Source organism: Miscanthus floridulus, chromosome 4 (genome assembly GCF_019320115.1).
Source record: "Miscanthus floridulus cultivar M001 chromosome 4, ASM1932011v1, whole genome shotgun sequence".
NCBI classification, from domain to species: domain Eukaryota; kingdom Viridiplantae; phylum Streptophyta; class Magnoliopsida; order Poales; family Poaceae; genus Miscanthus; species Miscanthus floridulus.
Genome location: NC_089583.1, coordinates 114,712,321 through 114,723,361, shown reverse-complemented (window position 1 = coordinate 114,723,361; position 11,041 = coordinate 114,712,321). Strand labels below are relative to the sequence as shown.

The following is an 11,041-nucleotide window of genomic DNA, read 5'->3' as shown; positions in this document are numbered from 1 at the left end:
CGACGTTGTTGTCAAGCGAGGATGCGCTCAGCCTTGCTCTGGTCGCCACCGTGGGTGGCACTAGGCCCGCGGTGTCACCCGCCATGGTCAGCAGCTACCTCTTTGAGCGGTTTGGCTTGATTGTGGACGACGCGGCGGTCAGCCGGCATGATCCGGAAGATTTTGTGGTGCGCTTCGGACGTCGCGAAGACAGGGACCGGGTTCTTGCCGCCCCGGCGATGGGAGCTCGGCTTCCTCTGGTCTGGCGCCCGTGGAGGAGAACCTCGATGGCCGGCGGAGGTTCATTCAGGTACACTGTGCTGGTTGGGCTGACGCGTGTGCCCCTACACGTGCGGAGTGCCGAAACGGCGCAGACCATCCTCGGCTCGTCGTGCGCAGAGGTCGAGGTCGTGCGGCCGAGGGGGGTGCCGGCCGACGACGACCGTGAGTTCTTCGTTTCGGCCTGGTGCCTGCACCCTCAGTTCATCCCGGACGAGAAGATCATCTTCGTTCCGGAACCGCGCATTCCTAATCCCGTGGAAGGCGCGCTTGTGGAGCTGCCCGGCTTGCGCTACTTGGTGAGGATCAGGCTGGTCGCTTTCCAGGACTGGAACCTGCCGTCGCCGTCCCTGGCCGCTGCTGATCCGGGTCTCAGTGATGATGATGACGGCTCGCCGGATAGCAACATCAACAGGTATCACGCGGGCTTCGATGATGGCCCGCCACGAAGGTCCCCTACAGATTTCGGCGATCCAACTGATGACGATGACGGCTCCGACGACAGTAACTGCAATCGTTTTCACCCGGGCTTGGACTGCTGCCGTGGCGGTACGCCGCCGGGGTACGGCCGAGTCGTCTTCCCCGGTGTCGCTGGTCGGTGGGCCCACGGGAGCCTCTCTGAGGTCGTTGGTGGTGGGCTCGGTACCCTGCCCACTGTGGGGTGGCTGCCTCATGGGTGCTGGGCCCGGGAGCTATGGACGTGGCGCGTCTCGGGTGGGCTCACGCCGTGGGATCCCGGACGTCCCATCGGGGCGTGACACTGCCCCACCTGTCAACGCCAAAAACTGCGAGACAGCCTTTTCAGACCGGTGCCTGCCGCGTGCTGCACAGGACTTCGCCGCCCCGATGACTGAGGATGGGTTGGGGGCCCTGCCAATCCGTGTGGACCCGATGGAGTGGGAGGCAGATTGGGGACCCTTTGCCAGGCGAACCGCCGTTGCCTCGACCTGCGCTCTCCTGATCTGGACCCGCACCACTCGGCACAGGGGAGCGGCCCACATGCTTTGAAAACCTGCATCGATGCTAGTCCACGCCTGAGGGGGGAAAGGGTCCTTCTGTGGCCCATCCGGGACCTTGGGCCGGTGTTGTGCAGTCAGGATACCGGGACGGAAGGTGCGGAACCGACGATTCGGGAGCCCATGAATCTGGAGCTCGGCAGTCTGGGGTCGCCGTTGGGTTTGCCGGTCGCCGCAACAACGGCCGCAGCGCTGGGTACGTCCAACGTCAAGGCGCAGGCGGACGCTACGCAAGGAACGACCGCTGCGGCGCGACTGGACTAAATTGTGGCTAGGGTCTGCATCCCCCTTGACTCGCCCATCATCAAGGCGGGGCCGAGGCTACGGAAGTCACGGACGCCGGCAACCGTGCTATCTATCAGGAGGAGCAGTCGTCTTGCGGCCAAGCCGCGGGCGGCCAACGCCACGCTGCAAGCGCAGTCCGTCCTAATGCGGAAGCTCGGACTGGCGGTCAATGTCACGCTGGCGGATAAGGAGGCCTACGAGAAATATTTGGCGATCTTCGCAGAACCGCTGACACCGTCGAAGCTGGAGGCATTACAGATGCTTTTCGCGCCTGATTTTGGAGGGGAACGCGTTGTAGTGGAGCCTGGGACCTTTGTCAGTCGTGCCCTTTGTTTCTCAATGATATCATACAACTGCGTTGTTTGGAATGTGTGCGGGTTGAATGGCCATTCCCGTCGCAATGTCGTTAGCGACCTAGCAAACACCAAGTTCTTTCACTACATGGCCGAGGGAGATGTGCTCGTCAATGAGGATGTCATGGAATGCTAGATGCGCAAAAGAAAGCTCGTTGTCAAACCGGCGATGGCGGGAGACTGTGGAAGGAGAGGAACTCGTGCACTTTTGATGGAGTTTCTACTGACGCGGTTGGTCTGGCTTGCTCGACCTTGGGCGAGGCCGAGGAGTCGTGTTTGGCAGGATACAAGCTGGTCCTGTCCTTCCCGTTGCAAGCATAGTAGTATGTAAATCAAATTCGCTTGCTGCCCGTGGGCCGTTGTGCTTTGGTAATCGATGGATTACCAGGGCATTTATTTGTAATTTCGAGTAAACTATCTTTTCCTGCTTAATGAAAACCGTGCCCGAGGCACGTTCGAAAAAAAAAGATACGAACTCAATCGACAAAAAGATGGTGATATTTCCTAACCTTCCCGTTTGAAACACACAAAGCCCTGGTATTGTTTTCTTAACCATCTTATGCATGTATAAAGAAGGCCCTCACGTGGCAATCGCGGTGGCCACTCAATCAAGTCAATGGTAGCACGGCATTTCCATCACATCCTGCACAAATGCGAAGAAAATCAAGTCCTTTAATCAAGTCAAGGCGCAGGCGGACGCTACGCAAGGAACGACCGCTGCGGCGCGACTGGACTAAATTGTGGCTAGGGTCTGCATCCCCCTTGACTCGCCCATCATCAAGGCGGGGCCGAGGCTGCGGAAGTCACGGACGCCGGCAACCGTGCTATCTATCAGGAGGAGCAGTCGTCTTGCGGCCAAGCCGCGGGCGGCCAACACCACGCTGCAAGCGCAGTCCGTCCTAATGCGGAAGCTCGGACTGGCGGTCAATGTCACGCTGGCGGATAAGGAGGCCTACGAGAAATATTTGGCGATCTTCGCATAACCGCTGACACCGTCGAAGCTGGAGGCATTACAGATGCTTTTCGCGCCTGATTTTGGAGGGGAACGCGTTGTAGTGGAGCCTGGTACCTTTGTCAGTCGCGCCCTTTGTTTCTCAATGATATCATACAACTGCGTTGTTTGGAATGTGTGCGGGTTGAATGGCCATTCCCGTCGCAATGTCGTTAGCGACCTAGCAAACACCAAGTTCTTTCACTACATGGCCGAGGGAGATGTGCTCGTCAATGAGGATGTCATGGAATGCTGGATGCGCAAAAGAAAGCTCGTTGTCAAACCGGCGATGGCGGGAGACTGTGGAAGGAGAGGAACTCGTGCACTTTTGATGGAGTTTCTACTGACGCGGTTGGTCTGGCTTGCTCGATCTTGGGCGAGGCCGAGGAGTCGTGTTTGGCAGGATACAAGCTGGTCATGTCCTTCCCGTCGCAAGCATAGTAGTATGTAAATCAAATTCGCTTGCTGCCCGTGGGCCGTTGTGCTTTGGTAATCGATGGATTACCAGGGCATTTATTTGTAATTTCGAGTAAACTATCTTCTCCTGCTTAATGAAAACCGTGCCCGAGGCACGTTCGAAAAAAAAAGATACGAACTCAATCGACAAAAAGATGGTGATATTTCCTAACCTTCCCGTTTGAAACACACAAAGCCCTGGTATTGTTTTCTTAACCATCTTATGTATGTATAAAGAAGGCCCTCACGTGGCAATCGCGGTGGCCGCTCAATCAAGTCAATGGTAGCACTGCATTTCCATCACATCCTGCACAAATGCGAAGAAAATCAAGTCCTTTAATTGAGGTACAGATCCCCCCCCCCCCCAATACGAAGGAAGCTTTATTCCAAGACGAAACACTGATCTGGCCTCTGCACACAAGGTAAGAGGAAAATGCTACATACTCATAACAACGAAATGGAACTAATGAAAATAAACCAAGACCACATGTCTTACCAGTTACCACCAATGCAATTATCAAAATGAAGCTGGCATCAACCAGACTGTCTTATCGACGGAAACCAGTACTCCCTCTAGGATATCTGAAGTGTGGCACAACATATGCTTCTTCTGGATGAGGATGGTACACAGTTTGTGGCATGTTGGCTAAAGGAAATGCTACCCTCTGTTGATTGGGTGGAAGTCCCCTGAAATATGCAGGTGTATGCACACCAGCCATTGCTCCACTTTGATGTCGGAGACCCATTGTAGCGTTGGATAGTACATCTGGATGGCTGCCACCGGGTCGAGTCAGTAAACCGTGGGCAACTTCACGCAATTCAGTAGGCCGTTGAAGCCTCTCAACACAAGGATGCTGTACTAAAACAAAATTTCCATGATTTGCCTCAATATGGGCAGCTGGAGTTATGTGTCTTTCTTCTAATTGATTGTGTGTGCCACCAATTCTGTTCCACCCAGAACCAGCCGCCCTTTTGTTCATCCCAACTTTTGAGCTAGATGGACCCTTGTTGAGAGGCACAGCGTGACAGTTTTTCTGAAAGGTAGCATGATTCTTCTCCCTGTTGTCATTGCATAGAGAACTGTTATGACCAGTACAAATGCTCTTATCTTGGCGAGCATGATTTTTCTTTGCCTTCCTACCACCAGTGGTTTCTTTTCCAGAAGGCACTTGGGACCCTTCTTTCTTAGATCTTTTATTAGGCAGATCAAACTTGGAGGATTGTGCTGGACGTTTTTTGCCTTTATCCAATTCAGTGATATTAGATTGGCAGGGAGGCCTTCCAGATCGAGACTTGTGCTTTTCTTTGTCCAATTTTTTCTTGCCTTTAAGAGCTATATGAACGACAAAAAACAAAGGGAATAGAAATCGTTAGGTAGAACAAACACATGACTGAAGAAAACGGGATTGAAGTAAAATGACCATTAAGCATTGCAGCTTGACTCAATGGCTTAACAAAACAAATGCAATAGAGACCTAGAGCTCACATGTTCTACTAAGTAGAGCATAGATCCACAAGAACAGAAGATGCTTCATTGAGACAATACCATGCATGAATTGTTCCATGAACCTAGAAAGATGTAATGTTCCTTAAAAGGAAATATATGAATACATCTTCTCTTCTTGAATTCAGGGAGACAAGAATTAAACGTGTTATTCATTTTACTGCCCCTGCTGTTCTCCAGCCCTGTGATTCAGAATTTTAGTTGATTCCATATGAGATACAGCTGGCTCTGCAAGTCTGCATTGAACTTCTAGAGCTTCCAGTGCCAATTAATACATCAACCCAAACATTAAATTTTACTGCCTACTAATAATTACTAAATACTCCTATAACTAAGAAATGTTCACATGTAACATCTAACTGTAATTTTGTGTGAAATGCCAAAACTCATTATAAACTAGTAGCAAGATATTAACAGCAAACAAGAAAACTATAATTTGTCGCGTTTGATGAATGTGATTAAATATGAACCTAGACATGCAATACCATCACACATCAAGATCAAGTAACAGTGTTTATGAGATTTCAAGCAAGTGCGGACAAGAAGACCAAGTTCAGAATTAAATTAATGCAGAGATATGCGCAAACCATCTTGAGAATGGAAATTACTGTTTCCAGCAGAATTAGGTCTGTTCAAAGCACGAACACGCCTTGCATCGTCCCCTCTGTTGTGCTTCTCTTCTAGAACCTTCAGCCTTTCTACTTCATTTGCCCAAGGCTAGATATAAGACAAACAAATGATGTGAAGTTCAAAATCACACAAGGCCATCCCATGGACAATGTTGGTATAAAACCATCATCTGAGAAATGTGTAGATACCTTCCAAGATGAGAATTGCATAAAACTGAGAAATATATTTCCCACATCCCATTTCTATTGATATATGATTAAAAAACTCGAATAGGGGGAGAGAATATTGATTAAAAAAAATACAGTTTGAGAAATGTGGAGATAGTCATCTTGGATATCTGACAGGATGCATTCATATTCATGAAAAATGCTTCTTTTATTTTAGAAACATAGGGTTTCCTGAAGTTTCATTACTGTATACAGAGCACACAGACTGATGGAAAAAGAATTGTAAATATGAACCTCCAATGTATGGCCAGTACTGATGCTGGACAGTTCCATTACCCTATTACATTTGAGAATTGTATCGTCACACAAGTTTGAACTCCTAAAGACGATCTGATTGTTTCTTATGATATAATGATGGAAAAAGAATTGTAAATATGAACCTCCAATGTATGGCCAGTACTGATGCTGGACAGTTCCATTACTCTATTACATTTGAGAATTGTATCGTCACACAAGTTTGAACTCCTAAAGACGATCTGATTGTTTCTTATGATACAATGAGCCGCAGAAACAACCTCAAGTGACAGGTCGAAAACAGAGTAACAATTCAAGTGGAGAGCTCTTGTTACCTGACGAAAAGTCATCATTCTGTATAGGTTGCGCCCTTTGACAAGCAACAGATGCAAAGGTGGTAATTTCCCAGGTCCTTTGCTCCAAAACACTTGAATCTATTGAATTGGACAAGTAATGTAGTATGTAAATGATCACAAGACTCAAATGAAACAGTAGTACAAAACTGTTGAAACAAAGCTTACCGTGAAAGTGTGTTACTGCTTTTGTTTACCATAACTTTCCTTGATGACTTTGCCAGCTACTATACGCTTACCTATACATTTTGCATGCCTTTTTCCACTGTCAAAGTTTCCGAATAGAAGATAGGGTTACCATTTCAAAGAGGCTTAGATTAGACAATGCAAATGCAGATGCCTACCTCTTCTCATACACCTTCTGTTTGAATAGGACGGCATCGCCCCTACAAACATCACCTGCACTGAGAGAGTATGATTATTGCCGTGGATAATTTGCTATGCAGTTAAATGAAAGTTTGTTTCCACGTAGGACCACACCTTTACAGTTGACACAGAAGGATGACCGTGGATAAATTCTCTCTGGATCCCCATCTTTAAACCTATCAAGAAAGGGGTGATAAATATTACATGTGCCAATGTGTGCCAAGTTCTGAAAAATGTCACAATGCTACATCTAGGCACATCAAATGAAGCAAGATTAAGATCACCTGGGTGAACCCTCCGTGCATAATAATGCCAGGTAAATATAAAAAGAAGATATTATGAACAAACAAATGACACAGGAACTAGTGCTCTCTTAAAAAAAACATGGATCACCAGAGGGGAAAAGAATTCCCCACCTGAATATATTGCACTGGAGTGTTCTCTTAAATTGGATTCTAACTAAATGAGCGTCAAATGGCTGAATATACTCAGAAGTGGGAAAGATATATGATATATAACCTCCAGCGAAGCAATATTCTGTCTACACAAGTGTCTATGCCCCCAGTTTGGCTAAGACCATTCTTCTTTAAATACGCCTTGCACTCTACCAACTTTAAACCCTCCAGACTCTTCCCACCTACAGGAAAATCCTGGCTTTCAGTTCATGTAGGAAAAGAACAGCATAGAACAAATGATCCAATTCAGTTCACTCCTGAAACCCACTGAAGTAAATCAAAATTAGCAGTATTATTACGAGACAAGCTCAACTTAGTCTCAAACATGACAAGGATTGCATCAAGCTCCGTTTGAAAACCAATTTACATTGGATGTATTTTGAGTTGTCAATCAATAAGAAGAAATAAATTATGGTTCAATAGAACAGCTGTAGGAGCGGAAGCAGAAGCAAAAAGGGACTGACATGAGCTTACAGTAGTAGCAACAATCTACGGCCTCCCAAGCAGCTAGAGATAAGCACATAATCCCCGAAGCCAAACAATCAATTAGCATGTTCCTTCTAGTTTCTGTCGCACACAGTGTAACAATTTTGGGGGTCATACTTCCTTAAGATGTCTAAACTGTTTCTGTTGCACATCACTAGAATGGATACATAAATAAGCTTCAAAAAGTAGTCAGATGAAGTATCTGTAAATTTATCCTATCATCAGACGATCAGATTGGCACGCTGCAGCTGCATTAAATCATAGAACCACACGAGTGATGCAAAAAATTTAATGCCCCCAAAACAGCTCTGCTTAGCTCTCTACGTGCACCTAATCCCGTTCCAACTTCCACGCTTCCACCATTTGATACTGTCACCTAAACGCCTACATGTTGTAACTTATTTCTGAATATCTATGAACAGTCTTAACAGCAAGTCAGCAACCCATTAAAACGAGATAGAGGAGATAGAGGATATTACTGCTGAGGAGACTAGTGATTTTGTTGCAGGCGACCTCGCTCCGATCCGCGCCCAATTGCTCAGCCTCAGCCTCAGCCTCCGCCTCCGATTCCTCGTTTTCCTCGCCGCTGCCCTCCCCATCACCGGCCTCGCTGTCGCTGTCGCTGACGTCGACAAAGTCCTCGTCGCTCGTATCCTCCTCTTCCTCCGATTCTGAATCTTCCTCATCCTCCGACCTTGACTCTGACCCCGCATCGGAATCAGAGGATATGTCGATCGCCGCATCGCGCCCCTCCTCCCCCTCCACCACCTGCACCACCGCCCCCGCGGCGGCGCGCCTACGCGTTACCGGCATCCCGCCGCTCAAGTGGAGAAGCCTTCGCCTCCTCCTCGCCCTCCGATTGCCTCCCGCCCCCGCCTTCCCCTCTGTTTCGCTTTGGAATGGAATGGGGCAGATTGCCTCTCTGTCTCGAGCAGAGCAGGTTTCCCTTCGAAGTTCAAAACGTTAGCCGTGGGGGATTTCACTCTGCTTTCGAATTTCGAAATCCAGATTTTAAAGCTCAAGGACATTTGAATGGGCGTGTTCGACACATAATGGACGGCTCAGATAGTCAGATGAGAGGAATAATACGTAGCTCGTATCACCAACGCTTTCAAAAAGAAAAGAAAGCAAAATCAATAAGAAATCTATTTGATGACTACTCTATTGCAAATATAATCTACTCGAGATTTATCATTATAAGTCAAGCTCCTCTAATTTTGATGAAGTTTTTAGAAAAAAAAAACAAAAATATATCAACACCTATAAATTCAAATAAATGCACTTTATATTCTTTGGAGAGTTTAATTAAACTAATTTGATGTTGTATGTGTCAGTGCATTTTTCAATAAATTGGTCAGATTTGGAGAAATTTGATTTAAGTCAAAGCTAAAGATGGACTATAAATTAAACAACTCGAGTAAAAATTCATTTCTTATAATTACAAATAAGCCATGACATTGGCATGGCTTAACAACATAGTATGTGAGGGCACTGATTTCTGGCGCTAAGGGTGAAACATGGTAAAACTATATATATATATATATATCGTAGTCAGCTACAAAATAAGTTATTATGTAGCCACCTCTATTTACGATAATTTTATATACTAATTTACGATAATGTCAATACATATTTACGATAGTTGGGTTACTATAACACATGTGATATTTACCATAACGTTATAGTAAACCATTTAGTAAGGAGTTACTATAATCTCGTAAATTAACATAGTAATTATCGTAACTCAAAGTGGCTACAGAATAAGTTATTTTGTAGCCGGCTACAGAGTAGTAGTTCTGACATTCTAAAAAAAAGAAATAAAATGATTCCCTCTTATGTCTTGTCAAATTAATACAATCTTGTTGCCATATTCCATACCATTTTAAACGTCATGCATCCAGTAAAAAGTAATACTTATTTTATTGCACATATTCAAGTTTATTCTAAGATGTAGAAAATAGAATCAATTAGAGGTTGCAAATTTACATGCTAATTTTCATCAGAGATTCAAAAAACTGGCACAGTTCCATCTCATCGATATCTCAATATAGGAATCCTGCCTCCAAAAGCGGGCAAATCATTGTGCCACGTCGCCCGCAAACCCGCTAACCGTTGGATCGGGCGAGCAAGCGATCTCGTCCGTCCGATTGCGGATCGGTCGGGTCCCTCGCCCGCTTTATCGTCGACCCGAGCCATCGCGAACCTTCGTCGCGGGCTGATTCTTTGGCCGCTCCCCTCGCCCTCGACTCCCGCACCTCCCTCCTCCTCCTCCCGGCGCGGGCAGGGGCGCGGCGTTCCCGGCGCGGGTGGGGGTCCCAGCGGCCCCGGCGACCCCAGCGCACGTCGCTCCAGCTGCCGACGCACCCGCAGCGGTGCTGGCGTACGTTCTGTCCTCCGCGCTAGCGGAAGCCGCGGCCTCCGTACTAGCGAGGCGCGCAGCTGTGGCCGTGGACTACCAGCACGGGCACCGCGTCACGGGTGCGCCCTCCACAACGTGAGCGCGGTCCACCATTGGAGCGGTGCCGGGGCAAACCGAGCTTTTCTTCGCAGGACATGACGCCGCTGCGGGGATCAAGCGCCCCCGCTCCTCCTTAGCGCCCGCTTGGCAGCACCACCACGCGCCGCGAGCTACAGATAACGGCAGTCCAGGTGAAGCCACAGAAAGGGGCGTGCAAGCTAAGCGGCTTGCCATGCCCGGCGGCCCCCAAGCCGAAGGGGACGGCAGCAACGGCATCCCGTCCACCTAAATTGGCGTTCACTGCCCCGGCAGCACTCACCAACGCTGGACCGGATGTGACATCAATAGCACACAGGTGGCGTTCGACGGAATGCCCATGAGGCAATGAGGTAAACAGCCATGAATCGATGCTTATCCGGGCTGTGTTTGAGACCTTCTTTTGCAGTACTGCTTCTAGCCGGTCCTCTTTGATATTCACTGTGATGCTTGTGCGTGTCTCATGAATTGTTAATTTGAAGATGTCTAAAACAAACTGATCTCGCAAAGCAGAAACATAAGCTTTGAGGATGAGCAGTCTTAAGTTATTGTTGACTTTTCATCCCTAAGACATTGTTTTAGAATTAGAATGAGATGGAAATTCATATTTGCTTCATATTTTTTGTTACCAAGCCCAGCTGTTTGTGAAATTCTTTTGCATGCACATAGCCTCTTACCAAAATATTATAGAAATCAATAGGATTAGATATGGCAAGATGCCAACACATGTTTCTTTCGGTTATCATAGATTTTTTTCACTGATAAAATACATGCTTGATGACTGCTTGTCTAAAATTTGTGAAATTAAGATGGAATTCCTATTTGTTTAATATCCTTTGTTTGCAAGCCCAGCTGCTGTGAAGTTCTTTTAGACGCACAGAGCGCAGATGTTCAGGAGATAGTCGTATGGTGTAGGAGCCACTACATGCAGTA

The 11,041-nt window shown here is 47.3% G+C and overlaps 1 pseudogene; it reads right to left on the bottom strand.

Moving 5' to 3' along the window:
- Positions 1 to 3,527: 3,527 nt before the first annotated feature.
- Positions 3,528 to 8,460, bottom strand: LOC136552726 (zinc finger CCCH domain-containing protein 62-like; annotated as a pseudogene).
- Positions 8,461 to 11,041: the final 2,581 nt, after the last annotated feature.